The following is a 16,823-nucleotide window of genomic DNA, read 5'->3' on the forward strand; positions in this document are numbered from 1 at the left end:
CAGTAAAAAATAAACTTGGAAATCTCAATGCGCGTTTGGTGCTTGAGAGGAGGAAAAACATTCTCTCTTTCACAGTGTGTTGCTGTGTAGAAATATACACTAATAAAAAGAATATTAACATGATGGTGCCTAATGACCACAAAAATGCCAGAAACTTGTAATTGCATAAGAAATATTGTTTTCATTCATATCTGATATGCTAGAGCTGTCTAGAGCATTAGAGCTGTTTCCTCTGGACAAAATGGGAAAAGAAATTGAGCAAGGCCTTTTGGCCAACCTCTGAAAAAAAAATATTTTGAGCAGGATAAATATTTTCATTTTGGTGAGGAAGCTATTTACCAACAGTAAAATAAACCAAAACCTATTCAGTCACCTCTATTAAAAACAAACAGAACCATTCAATCTCTGGAGACTAATTCAAAACATAGTTAGCTAGACTCATAAAAAGTAAAAAAAAAAGAGACTGAAATGTGCAAAACTGTATCCCAAATTAAATTCTGCCTCTTTGTTCACCTTTAGCTGAGAAGAGAGACAAACCAGAGGCTCGGTGTCGCTTGGGAAATCAGCAAGTGGAAAAGAACAAGAGAAAGTAGGAATGACTGTTATTCTTTCACTGTCCAAACTGCTTGCAATGAAGTAAGTTGAAATAAAACTGATACAATTATTTGTTAATTTCTTCAGTAATGTAATCCCTCCCAAAGTAACATAGGGAGGGATTATTTCTTTAATAAAGGGCTTTTACTCTTGCACAATGAGACACAAGGTTTTGGGATATCTTTTATTGGTGAACCTGTGAGATATTCCTAAGCCTTTCCTCTTCTTTTTCTGAATATATTTCAGCATGAAGCCCCTAGGCTTTTCACTAAATTTATAACAGTCCATGGTCTGTCTGGTGCCATGGCGGTAACTCCATCCCTGTGTCCTGCCTGCCGCCCGCAAGGAGCCCAGTGGATCAAGACAGAGAGGATCAAGGGGCAGAGCTTCTTGTGTTGCTACTGACTTGTCATGGGAAACTGAAAATGCCTGGCCTCCTCCTGCTCTCGTACAGGTGGAAATTACAGATACACCAGGACAAGCTCAAACCCGCGTCTTTTACTCTATAGTCAAATCTGTTTCTAGGCAGCGTTATCAGTCTCTGTCTTTTCCCTCCATCGGCGAGCCCTGAAGAGAAGTGCACCGATGCTTTCCGCTGAGGATAACAGTTTCAGGTGGAGAGTAAATGGAAGGTAAGAACAAACTGCCAAACATGAATCTTGCTTCCAAGCAAATAGTCTTAAGTATTTCAGTGACAATCTGCAAAGATGTAGAGATGCAGCGATCAACAATCCATGTCTTTAGATCAGAGCAGAAAATTGAAATTCAGGCATGAGTCTTCTCTGTTGTACTCCATTTTAGTGAGAACTGAGTGGTGAGATTTAACCTCACCTCCATTACTTTGGTCCCAAGTAAGATCCTCGGCCAGAAAGGCTAGCTATTCCAGGCGTGGTTGATATGCAGCCCTACTACAGAAAAAAAAAAAAAAAATTATTATCGCGAGGTGCCTTTCAAAAGCAGCACAGAGAAAAGCAATGAGTGAGAACACGCAGTAACATGCGTTTTAAACACTCGGAAGAAACAGTGTGACTATCCACCGATCAGACAGAAAAGAGAGTGTTGTGGTTTTCCCGGTTTCACTCTAAAATGCGTCGGCAGAACTCCTCTCCCGCTTTCTGTTGCCTGTTTATTCGCCACAGCCACGCCAAGACTTTTCCTTCAGGGAGGGCAGGCGCACCCCCGCGCCCGCCGCCCCCCGGCCTGCCGCCTCTGCCTTTCCCGCTCTGCCCCCGAGGGTGGAGCTGGCGCTCCGCTCAGCTACCTGGCACTGCCGCTGCAGCCGAGAAAGCCCTGCTCGGGAGAGGGCTTTTTTAACCTTTTCCAAGGGTTAAAAAGTCGCGCCTCCTCTTTCCCTTACCCCCAAGCCAAAACGCACACGAAGACCTGAGCTGCATCCTTCCAACAATCCGGGTTTTGCCTGCTTTCATTCAGAGAATCCTGTACTCCTACACGCATCCTTTGGTACCTGGTCTTTGCTCCCTTTCAGTCCCTCTCACTTCCAAAATAACAGGGCTTTTCCCTCCACTTCAGCATCCCACTCACTTTCCACACTGCAGAATTTAGCAGAGGAGTTGCATTGAAGTCAGCTTTCAGGCTACGGCATCCTTTCAGTAGATGAAAATGTTATCATGCCGTAAACCTATAAGGTAAATCTCTTATCTTCTGAATGCACTCAGTTACCACCTGACTAAAATACCTTGCTTTATGCTGTGCCCTCAGTTCTGCAAGTATTTCATGCAAGTATTTCATTACTAGAGTCTATGTGAAGGGTGGATTTGTTTTCTAAGGCAGAAGGGAGCTGAAAAAAAAACCCAATTGGTATTTAGTGTCGAATGGCAGCCCTTATTCCCAACTGCTGTAAATACTCAGTGCTCCTTTGGTATGTGTTTTGACCAAATGTACAGCAGCAAAATGTTCAGAAATCGTAGCCTGCCTGAGACATTATTGTAGGTCAGCTTTTGTGTGGCGTCGCCTTTGAACAGGCTGATTTCTCCGCATTCCTCCTATTGATACAGTTTGAAAAACTGGCATCTGAATCTCAGTCCATAAGAATAACACCAATGGTGTGAATGCCTTTATGAATGGACGCACAGTTGCCCATACAAAGACCTGATGGCAAATTCCCATAATGCTTCTCCCTATCAGGATTTACTCTGCAGCTCTGTTAAAACCACCAACAAATGTGTATTCTCACTGATAAAGCATTTGAAGCCCCTGATATGACAGACAGTTTTATGTAATCCTTTTGGAGGGGGAGAATTATAACTACAATATCGAATTAATATTCCTGTAAAGGCATGGTGTCCAAAAGCTAATCTGTTTTTACCTGGCTGTATCAGTTAGCCTTTGAAAAAATATTGTAAGTTTTGCCACTTTTTTTTTTTCCCCCTCAGCTGTCGTGCTGTAATAATATCATCACTGTGACAACATCTACAGTCATCCTTCCAGCTGCAGAGAGGAGTCAGAATGCACAAGGAAGAAGCATCAAATGGGAAAAAAGGATCTTCCTGATGAAAGACAGAGTTCATTCTCTAAAACAGAGAACCTCTTTTACGAGCAGTGTTGAAAGGACTTTCAAAACATCTTTTTATGCGACCAGTGATGTTAGCTCGTAACAAGGTGGAACAAGAACGAGTGAAAATGTGCAGGAGTAAGTAACATGGAATGGATCAAGCCATTAGCCACAGGCACTTTGCTTTTTGGTTTTGCACAGAAAGAAGTTTTTCTCATAAAACGGAGGAGCACAGGCAATTTTTGACAACTTTGCTATCACTGCTGTACATCATTACAGTATCTCTAGGAAAGCCATAAGGATCAGACTTCTGTTCTACAGTACTGGCTTCAGGATACATCTTCAGCATGTTTTAATATATGTAAAAGTGCCTATGAAAGACATGGGTGGGCAGGAGCACCAGTATGGTGAAGATAAGGTAGTACAGTGAAATTCTGGGTGAAATTCCTGCCATGTGCACTACAAGAAGCTCCCTTTCAAAATCAACACATATCTATTCACAGTGCACATCCAAATCTCCCTCTCATACCCATAATATAGATACTCAGACAATTGGCGTAGTTTTATCCAATAGAAGCAGATGCATCCATAAATCACAGTAAGTTTATTACAGTCCTTAACGGGTTTGACCTTCAGCACAATGGGGTCCAATAGGTCTGGCCTGTTGTAACAAAGGGAAAGAAATCTGTTTCCAGCCCAGACCACTGTAACAGTTATTACTGAAAAGCATCAGAGCCTAGAAGAAGCTCTGATTATAAAGCATGCTTTCTCCAAACGGAGAAATCAATTACAAAGAATAGCTGTAAAGCCGTAGAGAAAAAAATTTACAATGCACACATGAACATACATTACTGGAGATGGGTTTGGCAGCCTTTCTGAATTCTCCGTAGGGAAAACCACCTGTGAACATGCTGCAGTGAACCTGAACCCCTGTGAGGCTCTACGAGTTGTCCTTACTAACAGGAGCAAGCTGCGCTTAAGTTAAGGGGTTTACTCACAAAGAGAAGGGCTACTCAGGAGAGTAAGGGACTTGCTGGATAAGTATCAATTATGTATCAGAAATGACATGCCAAAAATATTGTGGCTGGAGGGGTCCTATTTTATTATGAACCATTTAAAAAGGAAATAAAATGCGTATAAAAGTAACAATGGAACATGCACATACACATGCACACAGACTCCAAGTACATCTCTTAAGCATGCAGGCACTTCCCTTGTTAGCAGAGTTCCTTTTCCTTGGGGACTCAAACAGATTCTGACCTCATGTCTGACATTTGCTGAAATTTCGATCTGAGCTGTTGCTGTCAGGAAGCCATCATTCATAATTTAGCATTGTTTAAGAATGCCTGTTCATGAGAAGGTCATGTCTGATATAGAGGGGGACATAATAAATTTGGTCTCGCAAGAAGTAATCCCTCTGGACTAGGATGAAGTGTATGGAAGAAAAGCAGAGGAGGAAACATCTTGTTGATGTTGTTGCTGTATCTTTTCTTCCTATAACAAAATGATCCTTAGCTCTCATTAGGGAGAAGCATGAATTTGTGTGAGGCATCAGAAGTCCCCCTCTGCTTCTGAGACTAGCTGAGAAATAATAGTAGATCTAGATGATGTGATTTATTCAGTTGTCCACCCTGAAAAAGGTGATGGAGAAATAGATGAAGCAAAAAAGGTGATGCAGCAATGTGTTTGAAGAGAAGTTTCAGCAAGGATGGCTGCAACCCTCAAAGCCTAGACAGATGAGTACCTGAGAGGAAGACTCACAAACACTCTCTCTGTGGAGAGTCTGTCTCCAGACTGTCCAGTCTGTCTCTGGACAGAGGCCACTCTGTCCGTGGCGTCCTCTGGCAAGCACTTGGACCCTGAGCATGACCTACTGCTCTGAAGGCTGCAGGATCATGAGTAAAAGCAGATCCAGCATTCACAGTAGAAATGGAAACCTGACTTAAAATGGAGCAAAAGGCAAGGCTTCAGTGATGGGAAATGAAACAGTGTGGCTAGATGAGACTTCAGGCGCAGAACCAGTGCAGAAATTGCCAAGTTCTGTGCAGAGTTCGGGTTGTGTGTCAGGTTTCCATTAGCCAGGTCTTTCATTAGCCCATTTATTTAGGGTAGAATTTACATGCTGGCCTCAGAAGAGTTTTTCCAAATATATTAATTGAAACCTACTTGTGTACAGTAGCAATATGCATACAGTAACTTTTATACACAGGAACCAGAACCAGTAGCCCTCTAGCATTTTTAAGCAGGTCTCAGAAGTTGTTTTTTTTCCAGAAGAAAGTTATCATTACCCTTATCCCCATTTAACAGGGGAAACAGAGACCTGAAAAGATCTGACTGATGACTGAGCTGGATTTGTAACAGAGGCTTCTTCAAGCCTAGTGCAGTGCTGTAGGACACACATTACAGAGAAATTCAGCTGTAATTCAAACTCTTGGATGCACCGACAGCTAATATTAGTGAAGTGCTTCAAGATTATTATGGATTTTTTTTTAAGGCCTCTAAAATTATGCAGCATCACTTCATTGGGACCCAGGCAGACAATTTAAAGTTTGGTTAATGGGCAAACAATAATGAAAATTTGTTTCTTCACAAATATAATGACGCTGGCACGGAGATTGTCCACCAATGGACAGAGATGAAACTAGAAAAAAATTAAAGTCTCATTTTCTGTGCTGGGTAACAGTACAAAGCGCTAGTGAAGAAGGACAGAAGTATCCTGTGACTTAATAAGGTTTCCCAGGGAAGGCAGCCTCATACAGAGATCTGCAGCGTTGCCCAAAGAGAACGTCAATATATCACTTAAAAGCTCAAGCGTTCAAGGACTTAGGAACCGTCGCTACTGTGACCTGCATGTTCCTTGCTGAACTTCAGCTGTACTTTGCATCCCAGATCACAGCAGTTCTTTCACAGTTGTCAGTTAATAATGTGATCCTGCCAGCGCTACCCAGGTTACATGGACCCTGGACACACAGACATCTTCAGTTCTGGAGCTTTGTCGTGTTTATTTTTCTCAAGTTACTTATTCAAATGTGATTCCCTTTAAAAACAATTGAAGGGCCACGCTTTCACTCTGTTTCAAGGTTAGTCCTGCAAAACATTTGAAAGGCAAGGAAATAAGTTTTCTCTCTTGAGAGGAAAAACAGGAGATGGATTCCTTTGTCTTACGAAATGTCACACTGTGATGTCTTTCATCTAGAAGGCAAGTTTCACAAGTTATTAATTCAACCAGATGGTAGTGTAGAGTCTAATAGATAACATAAGCTGGCTGGGAACATAAATATCAACAAACTTGGGGTTTTTTTGCAGACACAACGTACTTTTCAACCTACCTGTTCACTTCATGGGAAATGCAACATCAAATATTTTAACTTACATTTTAACATTTTTGCACAAAGAATAATTTTTTGGGCTCAGAGGGGGTAACAGAAAATTGCCCATATACCAGAAATGAAGCAAAGAACAAAATCTTTGACATGCAATTAAGCAGTCATCTGTTAACGTGTCCCCTTACACCAAGATGACAAACGCAGTTGTACCATCATTAACATGATCTCTGCTGAACTGGAAGGGCCAAAATATAGGTTGGCATGTAAAAAATACAGTCTGAATGCCAAGCAATTCAGATAACACGTTACTGAGTATCATTCAAAAATCAATTATTAAAATAAACAAAGTCCTTATCTGCATAGTACAATGTCTTTTGCGGACTTGAAGATTCAAACAGACCTGATATCCCTGAAAGATGTTTGAAAAAAAATGCATTGGGAAGTGCCACATAAAATCTGCCACAAATGACCACAGAGTGGCTCTTTCCCCTGACTGCTATACTCAGCCTACAGTACAAAAAGAAAGGGAAGTGACTACCCATAAGGTCTGCATATTAATACCTACCATAAGTAGCTTAGAAAAATACAACAGAAAGATGAAGTTGACTGACAAAGTTAACTGAACTTCCACTTTCCCTCTTCTCCACGTTCCTTGGTTGCAGCAGGGCAGACACAATTGCTCAACCACCGCAGGGAAGTCTATGCTCATGAGATTCCCAACCCAGCAGTGTCTGGAAAAGCTTTGAAATGTAGGCCACTTAACCAAACTGTATGAAACCACCAAGCTTCTTGATGTCAGGACACCAGGAAGCTCTAAATTGCAGTGAAAGCTATTACTTATAGTTACCGTAACCACAAACTGAGAAAAGAAGAGATGGATCTCTCTTTCTAGAATTGTGCCTTTTCAGAGAAGGAAATGGAAGCTAAAACATTATCTATGAATCCTTAAACAGTAGCTGCCTGTACTCTGAAGAGTATAAAAGTGAAGGAGCCCGTGACTCCAAGTAAACAGAGAGTCAAAACAAAGAAACTTCCACCGTTTGCAAGAGTGGATTTCTCTAAGCTGATGCTGAATTCTCTAGATACTTGTCTTCAACTTCTTCTAGGTTTGAACTGGGTTAAGATTTGACTTCTGGTTCTAGGTCATGAGTATATTCAGGAGCTCTCACAACTCCTGTAGTGGTTATTTGGTGGTGGTTTTGATAGTGCCTGTGCTGGATGTCAGTGCAGACAACCACCTACTTTCTATTGCCAAACAAGAGAGGAAAAGTATGTCAGAGAGGTTTTATTACAACATTATCAGTTGCTAGGGTGCTCTACCAGTTCCAGCAGTCATGGTTTATAACAGCTAATGCCAGAAATGGATGAAACCTGTTCTTGGAAAGGCCCAAGACAAGCTCAGTGCCTAAGCTGCTAGCCTCCAAAGGGGCCTGAGTGACTGAAGGGGTGTGCAGGCTGTGCGCTGGCTCGAGGCTTAGAGGGGAATTTTATCTTACAGTCCCAGCTGTCGCAGCTTTGTGACAGTAAGCCGTATTTGACATTGCGGTGTCCCACTAATAGCAGAGGAAGCGTTTCCAGAGGGTGATACTACTAAGTACAAATCTGGATATCAACCACCTCCTTCCCTCTGAAGGGAAGGAACGCGTAAGAAAAGATTTTTAGTAGCCAAATGTGCTCATACACCCAAGATCTGTGGCAAACTTGAAAGCCTCTCTTCAGCAGCAAAAAGAAAACACAACTCTGCCTACATGTAGTTACATACTGTGGATCCAACTGTCAAAATACTTCCCACAGCTGAAACCTGGAGGAGAGACATACACTTTATTGCTGCTGAGACCTATTATTGGAACAAATAATGTGCTGTGTTTTGCAGTTACAATAATTATAAATGTCAAACATCTTGCAAAGTCTGCATTTTTGTCTTCTGCAGATTTTTGAAAATCCGTAAACGCTGAATAAGCAGATAATTCCTCAGATGGAAAGTTGGGAGTTTTGTTTGTATATGTGTGTAGTTTTACAAAGATAAGTTAGTTGTTGGAGGCTGAAGAGGAAATGAATGCATAAGAACAGCTAAGTACATCTGCAAGTAACTCTTTACATCAGCACAGAACTGATGTAACAAAGGATGCTCTATTCATTGGGGTTAGAGGCTTTATGACTGCTCAGTTTGGAGCACAGATAAGGGCTACAGTCTGGCAAAATTTAAGTCCTAGGATTTAATGATAGCCTTTGCTGTTCTGCCTTGGGTGCCATCTAGATTAATTCAAGTATTGTTTATTTTCCTGCATGACACAGATCACAGGAGCAGATACACTTGGTTTTTGAGTCATTATCTGCTCAAACAGTGACTCCAAATTTTTGGGTGATCAACTCAAAATATTCCCAACATGTCTAATTTCAGTCACTCATTTTATGATTATTCAACATGAGACATCCTTAGGAGTCAGATTTCCAGAAGGGTTAATTACTCACAACTCAAATGATTCATAGTAGCTCTAAAATATCATTATAAAACCATAGGAAGAGTACATTAAAACCAGAAAAACTCAGCAAAACATTTCTGAATTGACTGCCCATCAACCCCTCTAATGAAACAAGGATCTTGTAGACCGAATTCTACCAAGCGTATTACCTAATTTCATAAGGAACTGAAACCTATTTTACAGTGTGAAAAAAAAAAAATTGAGGAGCTTATAGAGTTTAAATTTATTTTCAATGTGTCCGTTAAGATTTTCTTTCTCCTGACTGCTAACTTAGGAGCACTCAAGCACTGCAGAACAGTATACTAACCCATTCACTTATCTCAGTTTTCTAATATGATAGGAATTAACCCAAACATCAGTTTAAACATTTCAAAAATAAAGTAACTACCATGATATCATTGACTTGCTATTTTATTGGCTTCTGTGTTATCTCTCTATCAGACCACTGTTTAATTTGCAATGTCTTTCTTAAATTTTGTAATCTGGTTTTCATGAGCAGCATGTTTTATCCCGGTTGCTCTGCAAGCCATCCAGTTGTGCCTCTTGACATGATTGCTGCGTGATCTTCAAATATTAGCTAGATTTTTTTTAACATTTAAAAAAACGTGAAGTCAGATGGATGTGTTTGTATCTTTAGGTAAGAATTCCCACAGCAACAATATGTTTGCATATGCTCAGTTACGTTTGTACATGTTACAATTATATGCATCCAGAAATAACACATACAGATTTGATAGCCATTGATAAACTGGAAAGCTAAGGAAGAAAATAGATTTTATTAATATTTCACTGCCTCATCCATCTAAGACTAAGAATGACATTTTCAGAAGTTTCCTCAATCCCACAAATGCTAATTCTCCAATCTTTTGTGTCCTTGCATGTTTGAAAATTTATGGCTAAGATCTCACTACTCTTAGAAGCTGTATCAGCGCTTGGGTATTTCCCCTCTTTATTCCAGCCATACACACTTCTATCCATCCTCTGTGTGACTCTACATTCTTTTCACTAATTCATCAGTCTTCAGGCTGTTCTGAGCCTTCAGGTGTCTTCAGCCTCCACTTACCTACAACAGCAAAATTTTTTAGCAAACAAGGAATTTTTTTGGACATTATGCCAGAGAATGGTCAGAAATATTTGAATTCCCTGTCATTAAGGGAGTCAGGGCTAATATAATATGAGATTTTCTTGGGGAAAAAGTAAGCATAGCTGGTAAAATGCAATAGAACTGAAATTTGTATTTAATTTGATTTCCTGTCATCTTCATAGATTATATTTTCCTTTTCTCTTGCTGCTTCACTCCCACTCATTCACATAATCTGTAAATTACTTTAGTCTGAGATATTTCCTGTGTGTTAACTGTATTTCATTGGCTGCCAATTCAGTCTTCTGTTTCTGGCACTTGCATTTGTATTTAGGCAACATGATGAAAATTAATATCATAATTATACCATTCAAGCAAATCATATGAATTAAATCTGTGTCTAGCCAGCCAAAAATATCTTTGGTTGTCATTGGAGTGTACGGGTTTTTTTCCTCCTCAAGTAGCATCACAAGACAGTAGAAAAATTGTTCCTGTGTGGTTACGTTCCATGGATGACTACTCTGCAAAGGAAGAGCAACACTCAAACTGTTCTCCTTTTTAAATATAATCTTTTAACTTTCTTGTTACGTTATTTGTCATGAAACATTTACTCTGATTTCCTTGAAGCTCCTACGGAAAAATGTGACACCATTCATTTTGAACAAACTTTTAAACAAAACAAGCTAGCAAACCCACGTACCCCACTCTTAACTGCCGAGACACCTGCAGCAAAGCCCCACCACCCAGCACAAGGCTAAGGAAATGCTGCAGTGAAACATGCAGTCTTGTACTGGAACCAAGGAAAGTAGGAACCTGGTACTTCCTTGTGCATGACTACATGAGAAACAGTATATACAACTTCTTTTGTATTTGCCCAGTCGCGATATCCATTTTGCCCAAACCTTAATGTTCTTGTGTTACACCACCATACGAAGGTCTCCCATATTTCCTTAAAAGGTCTACATTGTGCTATAGCTTTTATACTGATGTTTTGTTGACTGGGCTTGAACTTTGCTGTTAAATGATGTCAAAATACCTCACCTGAGGGCTTCAAAGGAAGCAAACTGATCACAATAGCAACTGATTGTTACCACTTAAAAAGAAACACACATCTGCACTAGACTCACTTTACAGCAGGTATTTCAGAATGATTGGCCATGCAAGTTTTTAATAGAATGAGCTGCAGAGAAATTAATGACACACTGTTAGTATTGTTCACAGACTGGCTGTTTGATATCAAACAAATCTATGGTTAACCCACCGAAGCCATTAATCATTGGAAGCCTCTACTGTCAGACTTCCTAATGGCTTGGGCAACTGCTTTGAAAAGTCTCACATCGTTTCCTGTCAAAGAAATTTCTCTCGGTATGGCCAGGGTGCTTGAGAGATCAGCTGCTTGTCCCATACACCTTTTTAATTGCAAGAAGTAATGACTTTGTGGTTCATTAAATTAAATGAGACAATGTAATTGTTTTACTGCAGAATATCAGATTAAATTTATGCACATGTATTTGAAATAATGTTATTGCCAAGATCTGAGCAAACTTCTGTCCAGGCTGTTGCCACATTCCAATCTAACATAAGTGATATGGACACTGATTTAATTGCTGTAGTACAAACCCCTTTTATTTCAGAGGGGCCTAGTTGGGTTTTTTTAAGTCTAAACTCTATGAGTTCAGACAAATCATGATAAACCTTTCTTCCTAGGAAAGGAACAACAACTACATTGGGTTTCGTACAACCCTAATTACATTAAAATAACGTCAGTTTATCTGTAGGCAAGGCAACTGTAAAAAACAATGTCTGTTTCTCCCCATGTGTAATTAAGTTCGTTACTTCCTGCCAGAAAGTTACCAGAACACAGGTTAGAAGGAACAGCTCAGGCCAGATCTGAGTACTTGGGAAGAAGGATCTTCTTCTCAGTTCACAACTGAATCCATGTAAATCTGCAGAGCATGAAGTCCTAGGAGTAAGAAGGATCTCAGGAGGTCATCCAATTCATCCCCTGCTCAGAGGCACACGTGCACGTCCTGAAAGATGCTCATCTATCCAGCTCTCTAAGGCATTTGGTGGAGGATAATGCTAACCTCCCCAGGCCACGAGTCAGTGCTTCCTGCTCCTCACGACTGCAAACCCGTGCCTGCGCGTGTAGCCTGAACCTTTCCCGTTCCGCTTCAAGCCCATTACTTCCTCTGCCATCTGCTGTGGATGTAGGAAACCGCCCTTGAAGATGGTTAGCCAGTTCACTATTTCACTCACTCTAGTTGAGTCAGCCTTTCCTTGCAGATCATGTTTTCTGAACTTCTGAGCTCTCCTCTCTGTTGGGCCCACATCTTTCTTGAAGAGCAGCAATCAAAAACAGGCACAGCACTCCTGCTGAGTTGCAAGCAAAGCAGCAGCAGTATTTCAGATGTCTTCTCTTTCTACCTTCCCCTGTGGCATCTTCCTTCTCATCAACAGCGTAACGTTGTTGACTCGTGTTCTGTCTGTAATGTCTGGATTATTTTCGATAGGCATGCATGCTACTTAAATCCAGTTGTATCATGCCTCTAATAGAAATTTCTTGCTGGAAACAACACTGTGGTCACATCCTGTCAGAATACTTCTTGCGTCCTGCAGGTGTAAGAGGAAAACCGGAGCTTTCCTACTTGGACCTTACATACACATGTACATGAAGAACGGTTGCCTGATCACACTGCACCTTTTGTAGGCAGAAGCTGGAACTGTCATGGCAGGTAGAGCCAAAAAGCATTATGTACGGAGGTGTGAAAAGCTGTGTACACAACCTTCTGCCTTTAAGGTGGAAACATATGTATATGTACACACAGAGAAAATATGCATGTCAAACACACACACTGGAAGATTTGTTCATTGACCTCCAGAAACAAAGCCTACAAACAATGCCTAGATTTATATCAGATAAGGGATTTTCTTTGGACATAGCTGTCCAGCTGGGTACAAAAATATGGCTATTCTCCTTCAAGCAGGAGGAGTAAAGGTGCGATTATATTTGACAGTGACCTCCTCCAAGACAAAAAGGCAAAGAACCAGACACTGCTTCATGACATTTAACTCAGCGAGACCATGAATCCCAGGTGTAGAAGTGCAGTGGGGACATCTCAGACCATCAGCCATGTCTTTTACTGTGGTAAAACATAGTAGCTCTCAAAGTAGGTAGTAGCTCTCAAAGTAGGATTCAAGAGGTTGAGTCCTGTGAGTCAGGCTGGTTGCCCCTCACCGTAAAGCCAGACAACGATCTAGATCTTTGCAGAGTGATTCAAGCCCTAATGATGAAAAGTTTCACGAGAGCAAGACATTACTGTAGCGATTGCTGAAACCACACATTACCATACTTTCAGTATTTCTTGTTTATTTTATCATTATTCATCTGTCTCTCCAATCAGCTATTTTCGTTCCTGTCATTTTTTGTTCGTAGACACTCAGCTTCATTTTGTGCTCTTTCCATGTTTCTCCTGCCTACATTACGTTCCTTTATCTACATCATCTCTTGCCTTTCCCTTCTTTATCTCAGCCCCTCTTCTTCTGCAGTGGCAATAGGGAAACAAACTGGAGACACCAAACTCTTCCTGGGCTGTTAGCTGGCCCGCAGATGCGCTCTGCTGCTAGTTGTGGAGACAGTCAAAACCAGCAAGAGCATTTCACCTTCAACAAATAATGCTCTGACACTGTCAACTGAAATGATGATGCAAATGCGTTATTGCTAAGTTTCATTCTCTTCATGTGGCCTCTGGGCAAGTTTAACAGTTGATATATGTAAAATAAAAGTGACAATTTAAAAGCCTGTTTGCAGGTTTCTGGCATGAACAAGAGATCCCTCCAGACCACTGTACTGTGATCACCCTGCACACAGAGCTTCAATTGACAGAGTAAATGGGTAATGAAGCATGCGGTACTCGGTATAAGGGCAGGATCTGAGCACTGGGGAACGCAGCTGGGAGATTATGACAATTTAATAACAAGCAACTTCTCCATTTCACCTTCTCTCAGCCATTTCCACTCATGCAAATGGCACCAACCCTTGGACCAAGGCCAAAGTATAAATAGATCATCAATTTCAGTAAAAGCTTGAAAATTGAATTACAGCTCTGCAACGCAGATAGCTCTGCTGTCCTGCAAGAAGTGTGAACAGAATCTGCAATTTCCAAACTTAAACACGGTGGCCTCCTCTCCTCCCTGCAAAGGAGTGCCCGCGCTGTCACCGACCTGTGGCTAACCAAACCCCCCAGAGATGGGGCAGGGAGAGAAGGAAGAGGGAAGTGCAGCCCAGGGCAGGATCCCAGGAAGGGAAGGTGCCACACGGCTACAGAGAGGGCACAGATAGCCTGGGCAGACAATGGAGGCAGGAAGAGGAAGGGCTGCTGTCTGCAAGTGCTTTCACTTACTCCTCTGGCTTTTAGAGTGCATGCCAGGAGATAACGGCATCTCTTCAAAGCTTACCAGGCTCGGTTGCACTCCCTCAAAATTTAAGAGCTCTTCAGGGGTGAATATTCTGCTCACAAGGTTGTAATTACTCTGATGTTTCCAAAATCTCACTAGGTTTCCAGGCAAAGGTTCTCCTTGATTGAAGTGTTATAGACAACTGATTTTAAGAAAATAAAACCAAAATTGGAATCACTCTAGCTCTTCTCCTCCCTACAATTGAAGGAGATATTTCTGCACACATTAATGGAAATGCTTTTGCAACAAAATAAATGTGCATCATTTAATGTGAATGTGCATGTTTGTGCTAAAAACCTGCAAGTCAATTGAAATGTGACTCCTGTTTCCAAAAATGAAATCAACAATTTCAGACTCCAGCTTCTACTCAGCAGTTTGCCCATTGACTGATATACACAGTAAATTATTATCTAAGATCATTAACTCCAGCTATATTGGTGCAGACTAAGGTCCATTTTTCAGGCAATGTGTTCATCATGTCGGTACAATGACAACAGACCCAGCACCACACAAATCTGTCTTTGGCCAATTGTCATTTGTCACACCATACTCACAAGCATGGCGTTTTGATGCCTGGAGTGAGACCTGCTTCTCCCACTGGCCCCCAGCACAACCTTGGCACTTTGCTTCACACCTCTCCGTCTCAGTTACTTCAACCGTAAAGTGGAGAAATGATACCAACCGGTTTTGTGAAACACTCGAGGTATACCAATGAAAAGTGTTACCTGATGGGGTCATTTGTACCAATGAGGAGCAGCAGCCTGGCTTGCTTTCATACCAGGCAGGGTTTATACAGCTGACTTCTCGAAAACCTGGGAAGAAAGCTAGCCTGCGCATGGAAGAAAGAGCCCCAGAAAGACAGAGTCCTTTCCTGCCACTGGAAACCTTCAGCGTGTCAGACTTGTCACAACTGATGTAAGTTATGTAAGTTTAAAAATGAATGATGTTTCAATATTTAAGCTACTGTGTCAGCCTGCATCTTGAAACGCAGTTCTTACCCCTGTGTCACGCTACTGCCCAGGCCCCCAGAAGTGATGGGGGCTCCCTGGGGTGGCAGGGCAGGGAGCAGGGCAGCTGGGGGGCAGCGGGGCAGCCCCAGCTCAGCAGTGCCCATGGCCGGGCAGGGCAGGGCTGAGGGGAGCTGGACACCAACCCTGCTGCAGCATCGCTGGGGCAGGGGCTGGTGGCTCCAGGGGCTGAAATTGGGCCCTGGGCCATGGGCAGGGTGGGATGAGGCCAGGCAGGGACTGTAAGACCTGTTGGTACTCCCAGGGCCTGGCACTCTTCTGCAGACAGGGCAAGTCACTTCATCCTTTTTTGCTTCGTTTCTGCTTTGCAGAGTAGTCAAAACCAAGCTTTCTCCTATCTACCAAAACTACAAATACTGCACAGCAAGAAAACTTTTCTTGCCACACAGCCCAAGGCTCAACAGAAGACCACAGATGCTGCAGCAGAACAGTTGTTCTTAACGTGCTTGCCAAGAAAACACTTTCTCACTCAGATCAGTCATCAAAGCTTCCGTCTATCCTTATCTGAACACCAAAAGGGAACCAAGAGCTCTCCAAAAACTTCACAGTCACTGACATCTCACTCTTCGGAACTGTAATTCCCTGCATCTGTCTTGCTTCTATTTTCATGCATCCGCCTCTCAGTAAGTTGCTAGCGAGATAGGTGCAGGGTTTTCAGTCTGACAAAAATGAATCAGACCCTCAGGTTTCACTTCCAAGGAAATTCTAATTTCAACTAAACACCAAGAAAAAACATTTAATTCCACCTGGGGGAAGAGGGGAGCCACAATTAACTTCATACCATTTACTAGAGGACATTTGCTCTCACTTAGCACCTTTCACATGTGCATATCAGAGTTCACAAACTAGAAGGTTAACAAGGAAAAAAGTGCAAGCTGAGGACTTTTCAACCAGCTCTGAAAACAAGCTCCTAGTTGAAAAAAGAAAGAAAAAAAGAAACAAAGTAGGATGGTATTCCAGAAGATCCATTCCTAAAGCACTGAGCTGGTTCGGACTCCAAAATGAAGCTAACATCTCCCTCCAAGTTAATTCCTGCCCACCTTCAAGCTTGAGTTGGCCGACTTAGCAAGCACTATGCATCTCTTAGAATAGTGGTTAGAGAAAGCTGTGGAAAGAATCAGCAAGCAGCAGCATCACCTGCAGATGCTCTTCCTTAGTCTGTTGCTATTCTCCGGAGGAAGGGACAGTTGTTCAGGCTCTGAACACTGCCTAGTCCCCTGAAGGCCTGATACAGACCTAGCTTCACTGCTGCAAGTAAAGCAGTGCACAGAGAAGTGGTCTTTTACAGCAGATGCTACCACTCCTTTGTAATGAAGGGTGATAGCACTCGATTTGTTCACA

Source organism: Gymnogyps californianus, chromosome 1, assembly GCF_018139145.2.
Source record: "Gymnogyps californianus isolate 813 chromosome 1, ASM1813914v2, whole genome shotgun sequence".
NCBI classification, from domain to species: domain Eukaryota; kingdom Metazoa; phylum Chordata; class Aves; order Accipitriformes; family Cathartidae; genus Gymnogyps; species Gymnogyps californianus.